General features: G+C 36.4%; 1 protein-coding gene and 1 pseudogene across 1 annotated transcript in view; one reads left to right on the forward strand and one right to left on the reverse strand.

Annotated features, from left to right (window-relative positions):
• Window positions 1-18145, forward strand: part of GPC5 (glypican 5) — a 1030830-nt gene that overhangs the window by 891055 nt on the left and 121630 nt on the right. The gene's annotated exons all lie outside the window — the stretch shown is intronic.
• On the reverse strand, window positions 9359-9935 carry LOC138145701 (cytosolic purine 5'-nucleotidase pseudogene; annotated as a pseudogene).

The raw sequence follows: 18145 nt of genomic DNA on the forward strand, positions 1-18145 counted from the left end.
TAAACATAAACAATCATTTCTATCTAGAAGCTGTATTTATAGTATGTTTTGCCCAAGAAATTCCTCTGCCAAAGAGAGAAAAATCTCTCCTCACTTCTCCAGCTTTAGTCACAGAGGTACATGGTTAAACTGGAAAACATCAAACATTACACTCTGCTGTTCCTCTAGTGTTAGGGAACAATCTAGTTAATAACATTTATCTCAATTTAAAAATGAAAACCTTACTTTACCTTTAATTGAAGACTGATCCAGCAGACTGTAATTATTTTGATGTTGTATATTTTATTGTATGCCAATATGGTGTCAATTTAATATGTTAGAATTACAATTTTTTTTAAACAATGAAGAGTGATATTTGAAAGTCCTAATAAGGTCTGTTCTTCTCTAATTAAATGCATTGGAATTAATTGATTTTATAGCATTTGTTTTAATTTACCTCCCTATCACAGGGGTAATTCAATTCTCAAACAAGAATACATATTTAACTGAGTCATTCCATGGATCAGTGCAATGGTTTTTCATTTTGGGACTATGGTTATGATATGAACCCAGAATGAGAGGAAAGAAAATGAGCTTAAGCTAATAACTACATAGTTACAGCAAAATTAGTTAAGTAATCCCATATCATTTCCTTCTTTTATAGGGAAATATATTTCAAAACAGTACTAATTAAACAGTCTTGGCACTGAATTCTCAATAGGAAGGCATGAAATCATATATCGACATCAGGGAGATAATTTCTGGTAAGGAAAATGCATCCAGAATCCTCCAATCCTGACAAGTTTAAATATGTCCTCCCCCCATCTCTCTCTCTCTCTCTCTCTCTCTCTCTCTCTCTCTCTCTCTCTCTCTGTCTCTCTCTCTCTTTCTCTCTCTTTCTCTCTGTCCCCTCATTTTTTTTCTTCCTTAATATTTATTGTTATGCCTTGGCCTCACACTCTTCTGTCTACTCTGCATATCACATTAGTATCTGAGGTAACCACTATAAATTGATTACTTCTATAACAGTGGCCTCTTCTATGCCTGTAATGACAGCAGAATAAACCAGTCTCTGTACTGTGCATGTAAAACACAAGACACATATTTGTTCATATCCATAAGACTTTGCAATTTTTCTTCCATATTTAATTAGTATCTTAAATTTCAATTTGCTAAAACATTAATTCATTAGACATTGTTGAAGGGGGAAACACGGTAGTAGAAAGAACACTATGGTGAGAAAAAGAAAACTTTGGTTTTAATACATATCTTGGCATTACTAAGTTTGTGATCTTGGTCAAGTTTCTTAACCTCCCTAGTCCTTAAATTCCTTACCTGTAAAACAAAGCACTTATTTTTAATGACCATTATAGGGCTAAAAGTCTATTTTTATGATTATTGAGCATCTATTATGTGAAAACACTAAGAGGAATAAAATAATTTGGAAGTAGTGTTTGCTCTTGAGAAGGTGGGAAAGGGAGTAAAACAGAGGGGGGGAAATGTCATTTATTTTTAATAACTATATAGAACAAAAGCAAGGAAATATTAATATAGTATAAATGATAACTTCCAAACAAAAATTATAGACAGATTCTTCCCTTTTTGCAGCTGTTATCACAACTTATAGATAATACAGGTTATCTAGATGTCCTAAAGTCCAAGTTATATTTATAGAAATATTACTTAATAATAATATTAAGTTGATTAGCTTGAAATATGAGTATAGTTATGTCCTCATTAAGAAAGGAAGTTCACTGTACTAGAACTGGAGATTAGATCTACTTATGATCTAAAGGTATGACATAAGGCATGGAGTAAATCATTTTAAGAAACTAGATTACTCTTGGAAATTTCACCCATTGACATTTCTTTTTCTTTTAAAGTAGACCAGGCAGATATCTCCAGTGCAAGGTTATCAGGAAGATATTCAGAGATTGATTATAACCTTATATTGTGAATTGTGGCACATCTGGATAACCTGTATTTTCTATTAATTGTGAGACCAGCTGGCAGAAAAAGGGCTGTTAAGTGATACAGTAGATAGAACACTGGGCCTGGAGTCAGGAATACAAGTTCAAATCTCTCCTTTGACATTGACTTAGTTGTGTGACCCTCAGCAAGTAACTAAACTCTGTTTGCTCAGTTTCTTCATCTATAAAATGAACTTGAGAAGGAAATTAATCTTTGCCAAAGTGTCATGGAGTAAGTCCTAACTGAAATGACTAATCAGCAATTGTGAATTGTGGCAAAATTTCAAGGTGCAAAGAACAAAGGAGCTGGCCATGAAAGGAGATGGTAGGTTCTCCCACATAGTAAATGTAAGTTCCATCTAGAACAAGTGAGGCATCTGCTAATAACATTTTGTAAGCATTATACAACTTTCACTTTAAGTTCAACTTGATAGTGTTTTCTGATTACACTGAATTATTTCATTGTCCAAGCAGAATCTTTTCCAAAATACCTTTACATGTTGGTTTTTAAAGCAGACTTTTTTTGTTGATATGGCTACCATTAATAGTTTGTTGAAAAATAATAATTAAGAAAGACTCAGTTAGATTAATGGTCATTTAAAAATGTATAAAGAGAGACTGACTAATGAACCCACAGAAATAAACAGGTCGTTCAACCTGATCCAGTCCATCAATATGCTAAGGCATGCTGTGATTGTTTCTCATCCACTGTTCAAAAACCTTTCTTGACCACCTTCCTACAGGTACTTTGTCTCTCTGAAGTGTCTTTTGTGCATGTGTCTAACACACACACACACACACACACACACACACAAAAGCCCAAAAAACTATAAAGTCTAAAATATGTGTGTGTGTTTGTATAGGCAGTCAGGGTTAAGTGACTTGCACAGGGTCACACATCTAGTAAGTGTCAAGTGTCTGAGATCAGATTTGAACTCAGGTCCTCTTGACTCCAGGGTTGGTGCTCTATCCACTGTGCCACCTAGCTGACCCCCCTTTTTTCTTTAATTATAATTTTTTAAAAGAAAACTTTATTGAAATCTAGAGATGCTTACACCATTACCCTCTCCTGCTGATCACAGACAGAAGACTGGAAGAAAAATAAAAATAAAAACATTAAATCAAGAAGTAGACTCTCATTGTTAATAAGTTTCCCTGTATCTCTCAAGGCCAGAGAATGGCTGGGGATGGTGGTGGTGGATCCTTGTTGTTTGTCCTCTGTTAGGGGGCAGTGAGTGGTGATTTAACCTTGTTCTACAAATCAATAACAGGTTTCATTCTGGAGTAGTAAGATATGTCTATGCCAGGGGTAGAGAAATTTCATGTTGGAAGGTCACATTAATATTTAACTATAGGGGTGGCCAGGTAGCACAGAGAGTAAGAGCACCGGCTCCAGTGTTGAGAAGACCTGGAGATCGAATCCCGGGCTCAGACACTTAGCACCCACCCAGAAACACCTGGCCGTGTAACCTTGAGCAAGTTACTTAACCCCAATTGCTTAGGGGCGGCCAGGTGGCTCAGCGAGTAAGAGCACTGGCTCCAGTGTCGGGATGACCTGGATCAAATCCGGGCTCAGATACTCAGCACCACACCCAGAAATAATAACTGGCCGTGTAACCTTGAGCAAGTTACTTAACCCCGATTGCTTTAAAAAAAAAAATTAACTATAGTCAAATAAGGTTGCATTCAAGAAACTTCAATTAGATATACTTAAAAATGTACATTGTTTTGTAAAAATCTAACTACTGTCTACTTAATAATTAAAAAAATGAAAACTAGTTGTTAATTTTAAAGTTAACTAACCTTTTAATGACTTTATTCTGTCTGTTTTTTTTTTTTTTGGAAACTATTTGAATATTTGAAGTATTGCATCGAATTGCTCTGTTGAATTGAAGGCTAATTTGTTTTGCCAATGAATTATAGTTGTTGAAAGAGTCAGTTGTTTATACTTTGAAATGTTATTGGGATCTTAGCATTCTACAACTTTGCAATGCATTCTAACAATTTCTGTATCGATTGAAGACTTCCCTTTTTTCCTGAGAATATAAGCTACTTTCCCAGGCCTTATTGCTGCTTTAAAAAATTGTCTTTTCTTTTGCTTTTCATATTCGAATTTCTGCACTATAATTTCATGCCTCTCACTATAATTTAAAATATTTGTGGTCCTTATGAGTGTTATAATGCTGATGAGCATTTAATTTCTTTAATGTTGTTATTGCAATATCACCAAACAAGCAAATCATCTTATCTTTAGAAGAAACGAGGTAATATTGCAATTTCCAAGCTTTATTAAAAAAAATCTGTTTTCTTCCTTCATTGTTCTCTTGGTCTTCTTTGACATGATGGGTTGTTAAGCAGACAGAATTAAAAATTACTGTTGAGCTGTGCAACTATTCATAAATTCCACTTCAAAGAGAAACACTGTGCACCAAGTGTCTAAAGCTGATAACAGACTGCCATCAATGACCCCCATAAACTCTTGCCAACCAGCCTCATTCCATAGTGGAACCAGTCAGAAGGGAAGTTAGAACTAAATAATGAATGTAGCAGCCATCAATTTAGCCCTTATGGCTTACTAATGTTCTAATTATGCTGGTAAATATGGGAGAATTATTTCATTTAAACTTTTTTTTTATTCTTTGGTATTTTAAGTACATTAATTAAAAAATAAAATAAAAATATGAAAGACAAAAATGTAATAATAAAAATAAAAGGATTTATTCTGTAAAATTTGGATTCAGTCAAAAGGTTGTCCTTAAGGACCTAAAAGGAAACATGTGGCCTAAAGGCTGCAGGTTCCTTACCCAGGTCTGTACTGATTGTGTCCTAGGCTACATCTACTGTTAAAGTCACAGATTTCACATATTGGGATAGAAAAAGGAATCCTCCCTGACCATTTCTAGGGATTTTTTTCTTTGTCTAAGGCTTTGGGCTGGTCTGGGGGTTTTTCAGACTGACTTTGTATAACATCTTTGGAGAAAGAATAGGCTTTTGTGATTTCAGGGTGAAAATGGGATCATGTCAGTAGCCTTTACTATCAGAAGCAGAACAGGACATACACAGCCTGTGTTAGGTGGTGAATATTAGGAAGCTCTATCAAACCAAACCTAAAACACAGACAAGATACATTTCTAAGCTACTGACTCAGAGCCATTTAGGATGCTGAAAAACTTAAAAATGGAAACATGTGCTTCGCAAAGGACTAAATGTGGTATGGGGAAAAAGCATTTCCCCACTGATAGACAATACTGTGTAATGTACTGAAAAAGATGGGCTTGGAGTAACAGCATGACGTGTTCACATACAGAATCTTTAGACTGTTGGACCCACTTCCACCCCCATACACTCCTCTGGCTTTACCTCCCTCACAGTCCTCCACTGTTGTCCAGTTACTTAGACAGAAACCAAGGTAAGACATCATTAATGGAAAGAACAAGGAGGCAGTGTCAAAAACAGCACCATGGGGGAGCCACCAGCAGGCAGTTCGTTCTAAATTCACTCTCAGTTGTTTCAAACAGACTGTGCTGGAGTTTTGAACCATCTGAAAAGAGTGGAGATAGAGAAAACCAAAACAAGGCTCATTATAATTAGAATATTTTCAGGTCTCCAGTAAGTTTTCAGATGTACATTTGGTGGAGTCCCCTGCCGCAAACCCCACCAAAAACCCAAACAGAACTTGTTCACTGGATAGTTCATCATTTTTTTCAATTCCTTTTTTCTTATTGTTCTTTTTCCTCTTCCTCATCTTCATAATCATTCTCATCATGGAAGTGTATAATCTCCAGGGGAGTGGTAAGAGGTTGGGAGGTTTGATCTCACTAATGGAGAGCGTCAGCTGGTGCCATTTGCAGTTGACGTCTTTGAAATCCACAGATTTATGGTTGTATGTAGTGAGGGGGGACTTCTCTCATTAATGTCTGCATGGATATGCTCCACTGTTGATTTATGAGGCATCAAGACATGAATTGCTCTGAAGAGGTAAATGAATGGGTTATAAAGGAGGTTGATAAAACAGTTAGCATAGAACTCTGCATAACCAGAAGTTAAATGGCCAAGAGTGTCTGCTTTGAGCCACTATGGAAAAGACTTCCCATTCCCATACCCCACATGTATGTCATGAGTTACTTTCTTAATTTGTCTCTGAATAGAGCTGATATCTGGGTGCTTATAAATGCTGCTGCCCAGGTGCTTAGAGAGTTCTCCTAAAAATACATCCAAGCACTGCAGGTCCTTAAAAATTGAATTTTTGTCAATCCAGATGTGCAATTCCTATGCCAATTTGGGAATTACAAGGAAAGTCCACCACCTTGTTCTTTCTTTGATTTCAAGATACCCTTAACAATGTGATCTCCAATATACAAAATATCCTTGTCGTTGGCCCCCAATAGGTCACAGATTGTTTCATATGAACCTCTTGAATAGAAAATTCCTTGTTGGACGGGAACCTGTATATGTACCAATCTTTAGATTGCCATTTTTAGTGTCCACCTGTCTCAAGACTGTACCTTATCCAAAGAACAGTGTTTTTGTACACCCACAAGGATCAAGTCAAAATAGAATTGGCATGGTCATTGTGAGCTCCCTGGCTTAGAACCATGTGGAAAGTCAAAAAAAGTAATAATTTTAACCATATATTTATTTATTTATTTCTACTTTTTTTATTTTTTTAGTTTACATCATTCATTCCCAGAAGATTTCGAGTTGCAAATTTTCTCCCCATTTCCCCCCAACCCATCACCCCAAAACAGCTTTCCCACTGAATATCCCCTCCCCCAATCTGCTCTCTCCCATATCTTCCCCCACACCCCCCTCTGACTTTCCAGTAGGGCACTGTGGATCTCTATGCCCCAGTGGCTGTATATCTTATTTCCAAATTACATGTAAAATAATAATAATAATAATAATATATATGTATATGTATTTAAACATTTGATTTTAAAACTTTGAATTCCAGATTCTTTCCCTTCCTCCCTTGTCACTCACCCTTACTGGGAAAATAAGCAATTCAATAATAGGTTGTACATGTGTAGCTATGCAAAACATTTCCATAGTGGATATATTGTGAAAGATTGACTCTATTTCCCTCCATCCTGTCCCACCCCCCCACATGTTCTATTCTCTACTTTGATTCTGTCCAATTTCAAAAGTGTGAGCTTCCAACTTCCCTCCCCCCCCCCCCAGCCTACCCTTCCTTCCATCATACACCCTCTCCACCCTACTCTCCTGTAGAGTGGAATACCCTATTTAGTATGTATGTCATTCCTTCCCTAAGACAAATTCAATAAGAATAAGATTGACTCATTCCCTTTTGCCTTCCCATTCTTCCCCTCCACTGTAACTGTTTTCCCTTGCCTCTTCTATAAGAGATAATTTACCCCATTCTGTCTCTCCCTATCTCCTCTCATTATACAATTCTCTCACCTCTTAATTTCACATTTTAAGTATCATCCATTCCTATTAAATTGGTCCTGGGCCCTCTATCTATGTATACCTGTACACATATATACACACACTCACATATGTATTCATATGCCCATATACCCTCCTATATAGATATATATGTATGTATACACACACACACACACACACACATATATATATATATATATTCATTAATATTCCCTTCAACTATTCTCATACTGAGAAAAGTTTCATAAGTTACAATTAATTGTTTTTCCATGTAGGAACATATATAGTTCGACTTTGATAAGTTCCTTAGGATCTTCTCTTGCTTCTTGTATCTCAATGTCAAATTTTTCTATTCAACTCTGGATTTTTCATCCAGAATCCTCTATTCCACTGAATGACCATATTTTCCCCTGAAACATGATACTCAGTTTTGCTGGCTAGGTGATTCTAGGTTTAATTCCAGCTCCTTTCACCTCCAGAATATCATATTCCAAGCCCTTTGATCCCTCAGGGTAGAAGCTGCGAGATCCTGTGTTATCCTGATTGTGTTTCCACAATATTAAAATTGTTTCTTCCTGGCTGCTTGTGATATTTTCTCCTTTATATGGGAACTCCAGAACCTGGCTATAATATTCCTAGGAGTTTTCTTTGGGGGATCTTTTATAGGAGGTGGATACTTTCAACCTCTATTTTGCCCTCTTGTTCCAAAACACCAGGACAGTTTTCCTTGAGAATTTCTTAAAGGATGATTTGTAGGTTCTTTTTTTGATCATGGTTTTCAGGTAGTCTAATAATTTTTAAATTATCTCTCCTGGATCTATTTTCCAGGTCAGTGGTTTTCCCAATGAGATATTTCACTTTACCTTCTATTTTTTTTTGGATCTGTTTAATAGTATCTTGATTTCTCATATAGTCCCTAGCTTCTACTTGCTCCAATCTAATTCTGAAGGAATGATTCTCTTCAGTGAGCTTTTGATATTCTTTTTCCATCTGTCAAATTAGGCTTTTTAAGGCATTCTTCTCCTCATTGCCTTTTTGAGCCTCTTCTGCCATTTGAGTTAGTCTATTTTTAAAGGTGTTATTTTCTTCAGTTAGCTTGTTGACTCTCATTTCATAATTTTCTTGCATCGTTTTCATTTCTCTTCCCAATTTTTCCTCCACTTCTGTTATTTGGTTTTTAAAATCCTTTTTAAGCTCCTTTATGGCCTGTAAGCAGCTCATATTTTTCTTGGAAGCTTTTGGTGGAGGAGTTCTGACATTATTGTCTTCTTCCTGTTCCATGCTTTGATCCTTTTTTGTCCCCAAAATATGAGTCTAATGTGGGATTGCTCTGTTTGCTTTGCTTACTGTCTTTGCTCTTGTTGCCACTCAATTACTTGACTTTTGAGCATTTTTCCACAGTGGAACTCTATTATCAGAGAGGGGAGCTTTGTCCCAAATTGCTGGGGTTTTCACAGATGTTGAAGCAATTAGTTGGGTGCCCTCTCTGAAGCCTCCCCATACTCTAACAAACTGGACACACACCCCAGGACCTCTACCCTAGACCTCTACCCAATCCAGATCCAAGCAGGTTAAAGCAAGAGCAATTACCCCTCAGACTGGTCACTTGGTTCCCCTACAATTGCAGGCCAGGAGCTCTGAAGCAGCCCTGTGGCAGCCATGCGGTAGTGACTGCACTGCTGCCACACCTCAGCTGCTTCTCCCTCCAGGGAGCAAAGGCCGGACTGCACTCCCGAACCCCAAAAATCCACACTGCACTGACCTCTCACTTTGTCCTTAGCATCTATGTGTTGATAATTCTGGAAACCACCATAGCTGCTGGCTATCTGAAGTCCCTCCACCCTTGTGTCTGGTTGTGGCCGCCCTGAGGCTAAAATCTGGAGCATGTGTGGGGCTGGGCGTGGCTCCCAGAGTGCTGTGCTGGCTCCTTCCTGCCATACTGCTGGGCTGTCTTCAGGGGGTTGTGGAGCTCCAATGTTTATTTAGAGTCACTTTTTTCTTTAATTGAAGGAGGCGGAAGTGGGAGCCATGCAGAAGTCCTGTTTCTGCTCTGCCATCTTGACTCTGCCCCTAACCATATACTCATTGTCACTGTTTGTAGTGAGAAATACTTTTCTTACTTCCTTCATTTAGTTTTAGAAGCAAAGGTAGCTTCTCATCTTTGACCACATATTTCTCTAGATTTTCAATCATCTTTTCCTTGAGAAAACCTTTGTAATGAACCAAATCAGTGGTGTCTCTCACATTTTGAAACATATTCATGAAGGAGATAAAGATATCTCTATCTGGGTAAATTTATTTGGATACTGTTTTTGAGTTTCAGGTTCCTTTATGAAATTAAATCCATGTGCACATATCAGGAGGTTTCCATAAAAATCAGCTTTCAGCAAATTCCTATATAGTGCATCAAAGACCAGTCCTCTGATATGAAATGTAGAATCATAGATAAAACTGAGCAGCTCCTGGGGGTATACAATGGAAACTAATCTTTCAACCAGCAGGTCAAAACCAAGAGATTCATACTACAGAGTTAGTGTGTAATCCATATTCAAAACCAAAACACTTCACCTTTTCCATGATTCACAAATACCTGGTGATAGGCTTCTCTTCCAATATTTTTTCAGTGTGTGCCTGTTCATATTAACTGGCACATCTGCTGTGTTCTATACCTGATCACTCCAGGAAGTGATCTTTTTTAACTTATGAAGCTCCTCCAAATATCAGAAAACACAACACAAACTGCTATAGCTCCCCTGCTGCCTTCCAGCCCCTCTTCTTGTTCACTTGCTTGCACAGGGCCTGTCAAACATAGCATAGCATAGCAGCACACCTATCTTTCAATCAGCTAATCCAGAGTCAGGCAACATGATACACAGGGCTATTGTACTGCAAACTACTCTATCAAAATTGCATTTATATGATTTCAAAGAAAAAAAAGACCAATTTTTCACATTTGTATTGATTAAGTTGACTATCCTTCTCCCAAAATCATACTATCCTCACCTTTAACTTATTGTGTAAGTCTACTCTCTAGAGAAAACAAAAGAAAAACAACAGTAATATGTTTTTTTTTTTATTTCTAGGCCAAAGTTTAAGATTTAGAAATAATAGGATCTTGATTTGAGAAGGAGTATTTTGGAGCATTGGTTAAAATATATTTCCCTGAATAACTGTGGATTCCATCAAGATTTTATTGAAAATGAATTAAAAGAACATCTCCATAAACTTTTCAATACAGATATACAAAGTATATTGATTATTGTATAGGGAGAAGAATATCATCAAAGAAAATCAGTAATTCATAGGATGTTATATCCAAAAAGAGGGGCAGTGATACAACTCAGAATCCTAGTTGTATATACAAAAATGCATATAATATAGGCAGCAAACAAGTTAACTAAATAACTTAATATAAGGGAAAATTCTGATTTTATAGGCATCACTGAGATTTGGTATTTACTTTTGTGACCAGAGTGTTTCCATAGAGACAGATCTTTTTCAGGAGAGGTAAATTTAACAAAAGTTCTGGTAGAATAGCATTAATGATTGAATGAAGAAACATTTATTAAGCACTTACACTTTGCTAAGCACTAGGGATACAAATAAAAGAAAGAAAGATAGTCCCTACTCTCAAGAAGTTTATTTGATGTTAAGGGAAGATAAGGGAGAGCTACAGTTGGATCTACAGTGGGAGGGAAAGGGTATGACATGGTTTAGGCATGATCAGAAAGTGCCTGAATCCAAACAAAATAAGGTAAAAACTTACCCTATTGGAGCCCAGGGTGTCCATGCAAAGAAACTGTTCCAAAGGGAAGAGTAAGAAAACTTAAATACAAGGGAGTATGGTTTGAAAATATTTTAAATAAAGACAATCTATTCAAGTGAATTCTTATTATTCTCAGCTAAATAATATCCCATAATACTTTCCCCATCTAGTTCATGTTCTTTTTAGGCAGGGAGTTCAAGAATCCTTAAATTATCTCTTCTCATTCTGTTTCTGTATTGTCTCTATTGTTTTTTGTAGTATGTACAAATGTCATATTCTATTTTTTTTTGCCTTTTTAACTCTGTTCTAGTATTTATTGTTGTTGTCATGATTTTTTTAGTTCTTTTTCCTTCATTCTTTTTTTTTCAGATTGACTGCTACCTTGGAAAGATTTTCCTATTTATGACCTAAATTAGTCATTCTCTTTCTAAGTTTGTTTACTTTTTCCTCATGGGCTCTAATTGGATGGCTTATCTCTTCTGTCATTTCTTTTTATTCATCTCAGATCTTGTGACCAGTCCCTTCTGGAATTTTATCCTGGAGTTTTCTTAGCTTATAGTACGTATTCATCATTATTAATGGTTTTCTTATGTAGCCACTGTCCCAAGGTGCATTGGTATGGGACTCTTTATTCACTGGTGAAGATAAATGCTCCTCCCTGCATAAGGGGCAGAACTGAGTCGACAAGAGTGGAGAGAGCTTCATTTCTCAACAAGTCCCCTTTGGGACTCTCAGAGCTTCAACTTTTTGAACTTTGAGTCACTCTAGGTACTTCTGGCTTTCTGTTCCAAGAGAAAAGGTAGAAAAGTCCAACCCCACTTAAGGTTGCTGATGAAAAAAGACTTTGAAGACATGAGAGGACCTGGCAGCCTTCCTCATGTGCCTATTCTCAGATTGCTACATTAGAGATTGCAGGGAGTTTTCCTTTGGATAAGAATAATCTTTCATGGTTGAGCTGTATTATCTCTCTTCTAGTAGGAGAGCTCCTTCACTCTGTGTCATCTGGTTTATATATTCTGCTTTGAATACCTTCTCTGATTTCTATTTTTGCTATGATTTGGATAAATGAGTTACTTTGCTATTCACTGTGTGTGTTCATTGTGAAACTGCTATGTGGTGGGAATGAAGTCAAGCTTTGGATATAAAGCTTGGGGTCTTCCTCCCCCCCCCCCCCCAAATAATGACAAAGCAATCAGAAGTTAGCTTGAACCCAATTATATTCTTCTAGATGAACAATACTTAAGGAAGCAAGTATGTATACTTCTATCCCAGTGCTGCTCCCTCTGAGGAGAGCAGAGCAGCCTTTGTCCCCAACTTTCTACTTCTCCTCCTGGCAGAAATTAAAGCCTTCCTTGGAGAATGATGGTGGTTGAGAGGCTAGAGATATCTGTTCTGCCTCCCTTTGATCTATGTACAATGACAGGCCTCACCATATATTGTCTTTTGTAAACTGGTGTTTATGTAATTCTTTCTCCCCTCTGCTGGACATAACTGGTGATGGGCCCCAAACTTGCTATTTCTCCCAAGTTTTCTTGATTCTTTTGTTGTTGGGGCTACTACTGCAAAAATCCTTTAGGGATAGGCTTGTAGTAAGGGTAAATTGTACTATTTTACTACAAGCCCACTACCCTTGCCCTTCAGAACTGACTGAGAAAGGGCTTGGTGACTTTTTGTTGTTGTTTTGTTTTTAATTCATCCTATCTCAATGTAGTATTTGACTATTTGTTTTTGTTTAATTTGAAGATTTTTCTTATTGTTTTTTAAAGTAGTCTTAGAGGAGAGGTGGATTTAGTTGGAACCTTTGCATAACCATATTTTACCATACATGACTACTATCTGTTCCAAGAAGCTGACATACCATTTCATGCTTCAGTGCATTCATACATTTAGGCCATCCCCTGTCCCCAGAATATACTGTCTGAACGCCTCTTCCTGTCAACATCCATCTCTTTCTTGAAGGCTAAGCTTGGGTGGCACCTGCTCATGTAGGCTTCCTTGATTTACTCAGTTGAAAGGATTATTTCTTCCTTCAATCTTCTTATAACACCTCTCATCTCTTCTTTGCCCCCATCATATTATATCTTGCATTATACTCATTTCCAGCTGTATCCCCACTAATAGATGTTAAGGTCTTTGAGTTCAGGTACTGTCATTTTTCAACATTATATTTCCAATTTTTAGCAGTATTTTAAACATCTACTAGGATTTTTCATAAACATTTGTTAAATTGCATTGAAAAATGAAGCACAGTATTTGGCAATAAAAGGGTAGAGAATCCACTCTCTGGAGATCTGTTAAGCATGGTTTTCTCTAAAAACAGAGCAGCTGATAATTATTGTCAGAGTGAATGAAAATAAATGAAGAGGCAAAGAATCAAATTAGAACTCCTGAGGAAAAACTAGGGAGGAGAACAACCAGCTCAGGACAAAAGCTGGAAAACCTTATTAAGGTCAGCCTGAATGACAGAAAAAGAATTCAACAGTTCTTTGGCACAACATTAAATTTTACAATAAAGTCAAAAGGCCAAAAGCTATTTTGAATATTTAAGTGTTTGAAGAAACAAATAAAAAATTTGCCAATAAAGAAAAACTGTTTAGTAAAGTAGAACTGAGAAAAATCTTGAGAGGAATTAACTACTCACTCTGGGATTTTTTTGATAAAATAGGAGGAGAATGCTGCAAATAAGCATTTTTTGACACACTAGATTTGGAAGATCAGAAAAAAAAGATGGGTAGTATCCCATGGCCTAAATTCTATAGAGGACATAAGGCTAGTAAAGGGATGAGAGTAGGATGGAATTCTGAGAATACAAAGACACATTATTTTGATAATAGAGCAAAGGGGAAGTAGTGCAACAAGCATTGACCCATTTACATTTTTAAAGAGGTTAAGTACAGTTAAATTAAGATGACACAAATAGTACAGATCTCCAAGAGTGGGTGTCTCAAAAATCTTAGAACAGTTAAGGTGCTTTAATCTATTAAAATTTTAACAGCTTGAAATGGTTCTAAGGCTTTTGAGACATATTTATAGTGATAGGAATGCTAACTCTTAGAAGGGACTGAGGCTTGCAAAGAATGTGAATAACAACAATCAGAGCTTTCTATATGTCTAAAGATCTATCTCTGTTCATCAAATCTTATTTAGGCATTGAGCATAGAAAGTGGAAAATGAATTTACCTTCAAATAACAAGAACATTTGTCAGTGATTTGATCATTTGTTTATACTGCTCCCATATAGCTACATAACTATTAAGGCAAGCCTACATTCATACAACCCACATATCAATGACAAAAATAACCTTTCTATTATTTGGAGAATAAGAAGAGGATCAAAGAAGGAACAGAACAGATGTTCAAAGGTTTTCCTGAACACTGATCCATGTTGAGCCTGAAAAATAGCACCTAAATTCCTAATAATATTCGATATCATATAGCTATGGAGTCTATGCCTAATTTAAACATAAATATACTCATGAGCATATATCTATATTGTCAGTCAACAAGCATTTATTAAGGTTCTTTACTAAGGCATTTTAGTAAGGCACTGGGGTTAAAAAGAAAGGCAAAATACAGTCCCTGCTCTGAACGATCTCAGAGTCAAATGGGGGAGAAACCATGTAAACAACTACGTGAAAACAATATATAAATATAAATACATGTCTCTAGATATGTTAAATTGGAGAAAATCGATTGAGGGAAATCATTGTCATTAAGGGGGATTAGAAGAAACTTTGTGGAGAAGGGGCTTTAGGGAAGACTTGAAGGAAGCCAGAGAAGGAAGCCAGAGAAATCAAAGGTGGAAGTAAGGAGGGAGAAGAGTTTCAGGCATTTGGAATAGCAAGTGAAAAAGTTCAGAGCTGGGAGGAGTATCTATGTGGGGGAAGAACTTCAAGGAAACCAGTGTCACTAGATTACAAGAATATGGGGGTAGTAGAAGAGGGAAAACAATATAAGGTTTAAGAAAACCTTTGAATGAAATGTAGATAATGATAATAATCTACTCATCATTTAGTCCAGTTTTCCATTCTCATCTTATTGAAGTATACCTTTTCAACACTATATAAAAAATAGTAATCAACCTTTGAAGAAGGAAAAAAACAAGTTCCTTGTTAGACAGTCTTTAATTCTAGCCCACATGGTTCAGAGACCAAAAAAATTTTAAATAAGTTACATTTAAAAACAACAACAACAACAAACCCACTACCTTTAATTGAGACTAATGTTGGATTTTGATTCAAAGGAAGTTTCTTTTTAATTTTGGAGGAAAAATATACCAGTGATATTGAAAAAAACCTCCTTTTGTTAGGTTTATATCAATATTCAGTTACTAATATATGTATATGAACATATGCGTGTATGGATATATAATTGATGACCATGGACAATTTTTATTATGTTTTGGGGGAAATCTTTAGCTAAAATAGTACTTTTTGTATTACTTTTATTTTATTGTTCAAAGTGCTCCAAATAAGCTTTCCCTTTTGCCTTAGAATTTGTTTGAAGAAAAAGTGCTTTTTATGAGTTTATTTATGTCAATCTGATAAAATATGGTAGCTGAGATCACTTTTACTCTAAGTCAACAGAGAGTTCGACAAAAGGAAATAAATGAAAAGCCATACCATTAATACTATGTGTGAAGCACTGTGCTAAGTGGTAGAGGTACAAATAGAAGCAATCAAGATAAACCTTGCCCTCAAGAAATTTACATTTTACTAGGGGAATACAGGAAGGGTGTTTTGTATGTAGAAAACAGAAGGATTGGTAACTACAGTCACATGGTGAATGGTTGACATGTCGTTTCTAAGACTCATACTGTGGAACTGATTACTGATCTCAGGGCTATAGTTAGAAAGCTAGTATATAAAATTGACAACGAGAGAGGATGGTTGGGGCAGCAGCATGGCACAGAGCTGGCCTAGAGGTAGTGGCACAGGGACTAGGCAAGATAAGGTAATACTCATCAGTCTGATCCCAGTGGAAAGTCAAAGTCCCACTGTTATTTTTTTCTCCTATTCTGTGGACTCACTAGAAGATTAGGTAGTTCCAAATCATCAAAAGACTAAACAGAAAAAGATCACATGAGCTGGTTTTTATGTCAAAGGCCCTTAATGCCATAGAGTAACCTCAAGTATATTTATTATTTTTTAATAATTAAACTAGTTTTTCTTTGGGCTACTTTGCAACTTATAATTTACTAACATTCAAAACATCTTTTTGGCAATATTCAGCAAATATTATTACTCATGTATGTATTGTAATTTTTGATGCAAAGCTCTTTTGAAAGTGCTAAAATTCCATTTTTACACAGAATCACTAAGGAAAACAATCTTAATTGGAGTTTCATGAAGAAAAGAAGACAGAATAAGCCTGTCAAAAAATTCTATGGGGGGGCGGGCTGCTAGGTGGGGCAGTGAATAGAGCACCAGCCCTGGAATCAGGAGTTCCCAAGTTCAAATGCAACCTCAGACACTTAACACAAAACTAGCCATGTGACGTTGGGCAAGCCACTTAACCCCAATTGCCCTACCTTCCCTCCTCCAAAAAGCAAAAAGAAAAATGTAAAAAAAAAGTCTATAGGGGTTATCTTTCTCCCTCACCTCCTCTTCTGAATTTTCCTATACCTATCAATGAGATCATCATTTCTCCAGTGACCCAGATTTACATCCTCATTGTTATCCTGGATTTCTGACTTTCTATCACCTCCCACATCCAAATAGTTGCAAGGTTGTGTTCATTCTGCCTCCAAAATGTCTTTCACTTATGTCCCCTTCTCTTTATTCACATATTCACTCCCCTAATTCAGGACCTTATTACCTTTCACAAGACCTATTACAATATTGTCCTCAATTTTATCTCTTCCTAAAGTCCCAACTCTCTCTAATTTATCCTTCTTAAACAATTAAAGTGATTTTTCTGAAGCAACTTTCAATATATAATTCCTCTGTTCACTAAACTCTAGTAGTTCCCCATTGCTTCCAGAAATAAATATAAACTACTCTCTTGGGCATTCAAAGCTTTTTACAACCTACTTCAACCAATGTTTCCAGCCTTAATATGCATTATTCTCCTTCATCCACACTTTAGTTCAGCTAATTTGTCATTCTTATTCCCCTCATAGGGCACTCTATTTTATATCTCAGTGTCTTTCCTCCATGTATATAATGTTCCCCCCCTTCACCTATGCATCTTAAAATTTTAGTTTTCTTCAAAACTCAACTTAAATGTTGCCTTCTGTGTGAGACCTTTCCTTATTCTTCCAGTAGTCACTGTTCTCTTAAATTTCTGTGTAAAAATTTTTATAGTTATTATGTCCATTCATCCATACATACATGTCTCCTCAAGCAGAATCCAAGTTTCATAATTGCAGGGATCATGGTTTTTGTCTTTGAACCACTGTTATGTAGCTCAGTGACTAGTAGATATCAGTCAACAGGCATTTAATAAGAACTTCCTGTATCCAGGTAGTTTGGTAAACACTGGGGGATAGATAAAAATAAAGACAAAATAGGGTTCCTGCTGTCGAGGAACTCCTAGTCTAATAGGGGTGGTAACATGAAAATAACTAAGTTCATATAAGTTACGTATAGGATAAATTGGAGATAATCAGCAGAAGGAAAGTACTACTCCTTTCCCTAGGGTATGTCCCTTGGTGGCTCTTTCTATTTCTGTCTGTAACTGGCTGTCTCACTGGCATCTCAAACTTAAACAAGCTTATTTTCTTCCCTTCCTATCAAACCTATTGCTCCTTCTGATTCCACTATTCTGATCAGTAGAACCAACATTTACCAGTCATCAATGGCAATAATTGGTCTTATGTTGGACTATTTCCTTTCTCTCATCTCTTGCCATCAGTTAATAATAAAAAAATGTCAATGCTATGTCTGTAACATCCCTTACTTGACTCTCTTCCTTTATACGCACATTTCTACCTTCCTAGTTGAGGTTCTCGTTACCACCAGCCTGGATTATTCTCTCTCTCTCTTTTTTTAAAGCAATTGGGGTTAAGTAACTTGCTCAA

The sequence above is a fragment of the Petaurus breviceps genome, unplaced genomic scaffold, assembly GCF_028583685.1.
Source record: "Petaurus breviceps papuanus isolate PSGF00001 unplaced genomic scaffold, PetGlider_PUasm1.0 90743, whole genome shotgun sequence".
In the NCBI taxonomy this organism is placed as follows: Eukaryota; Metazoa; Chordata; class Mammalia; order Diprotodontia; family Petauridae; genus Petaurus; species Petaurus breviceps.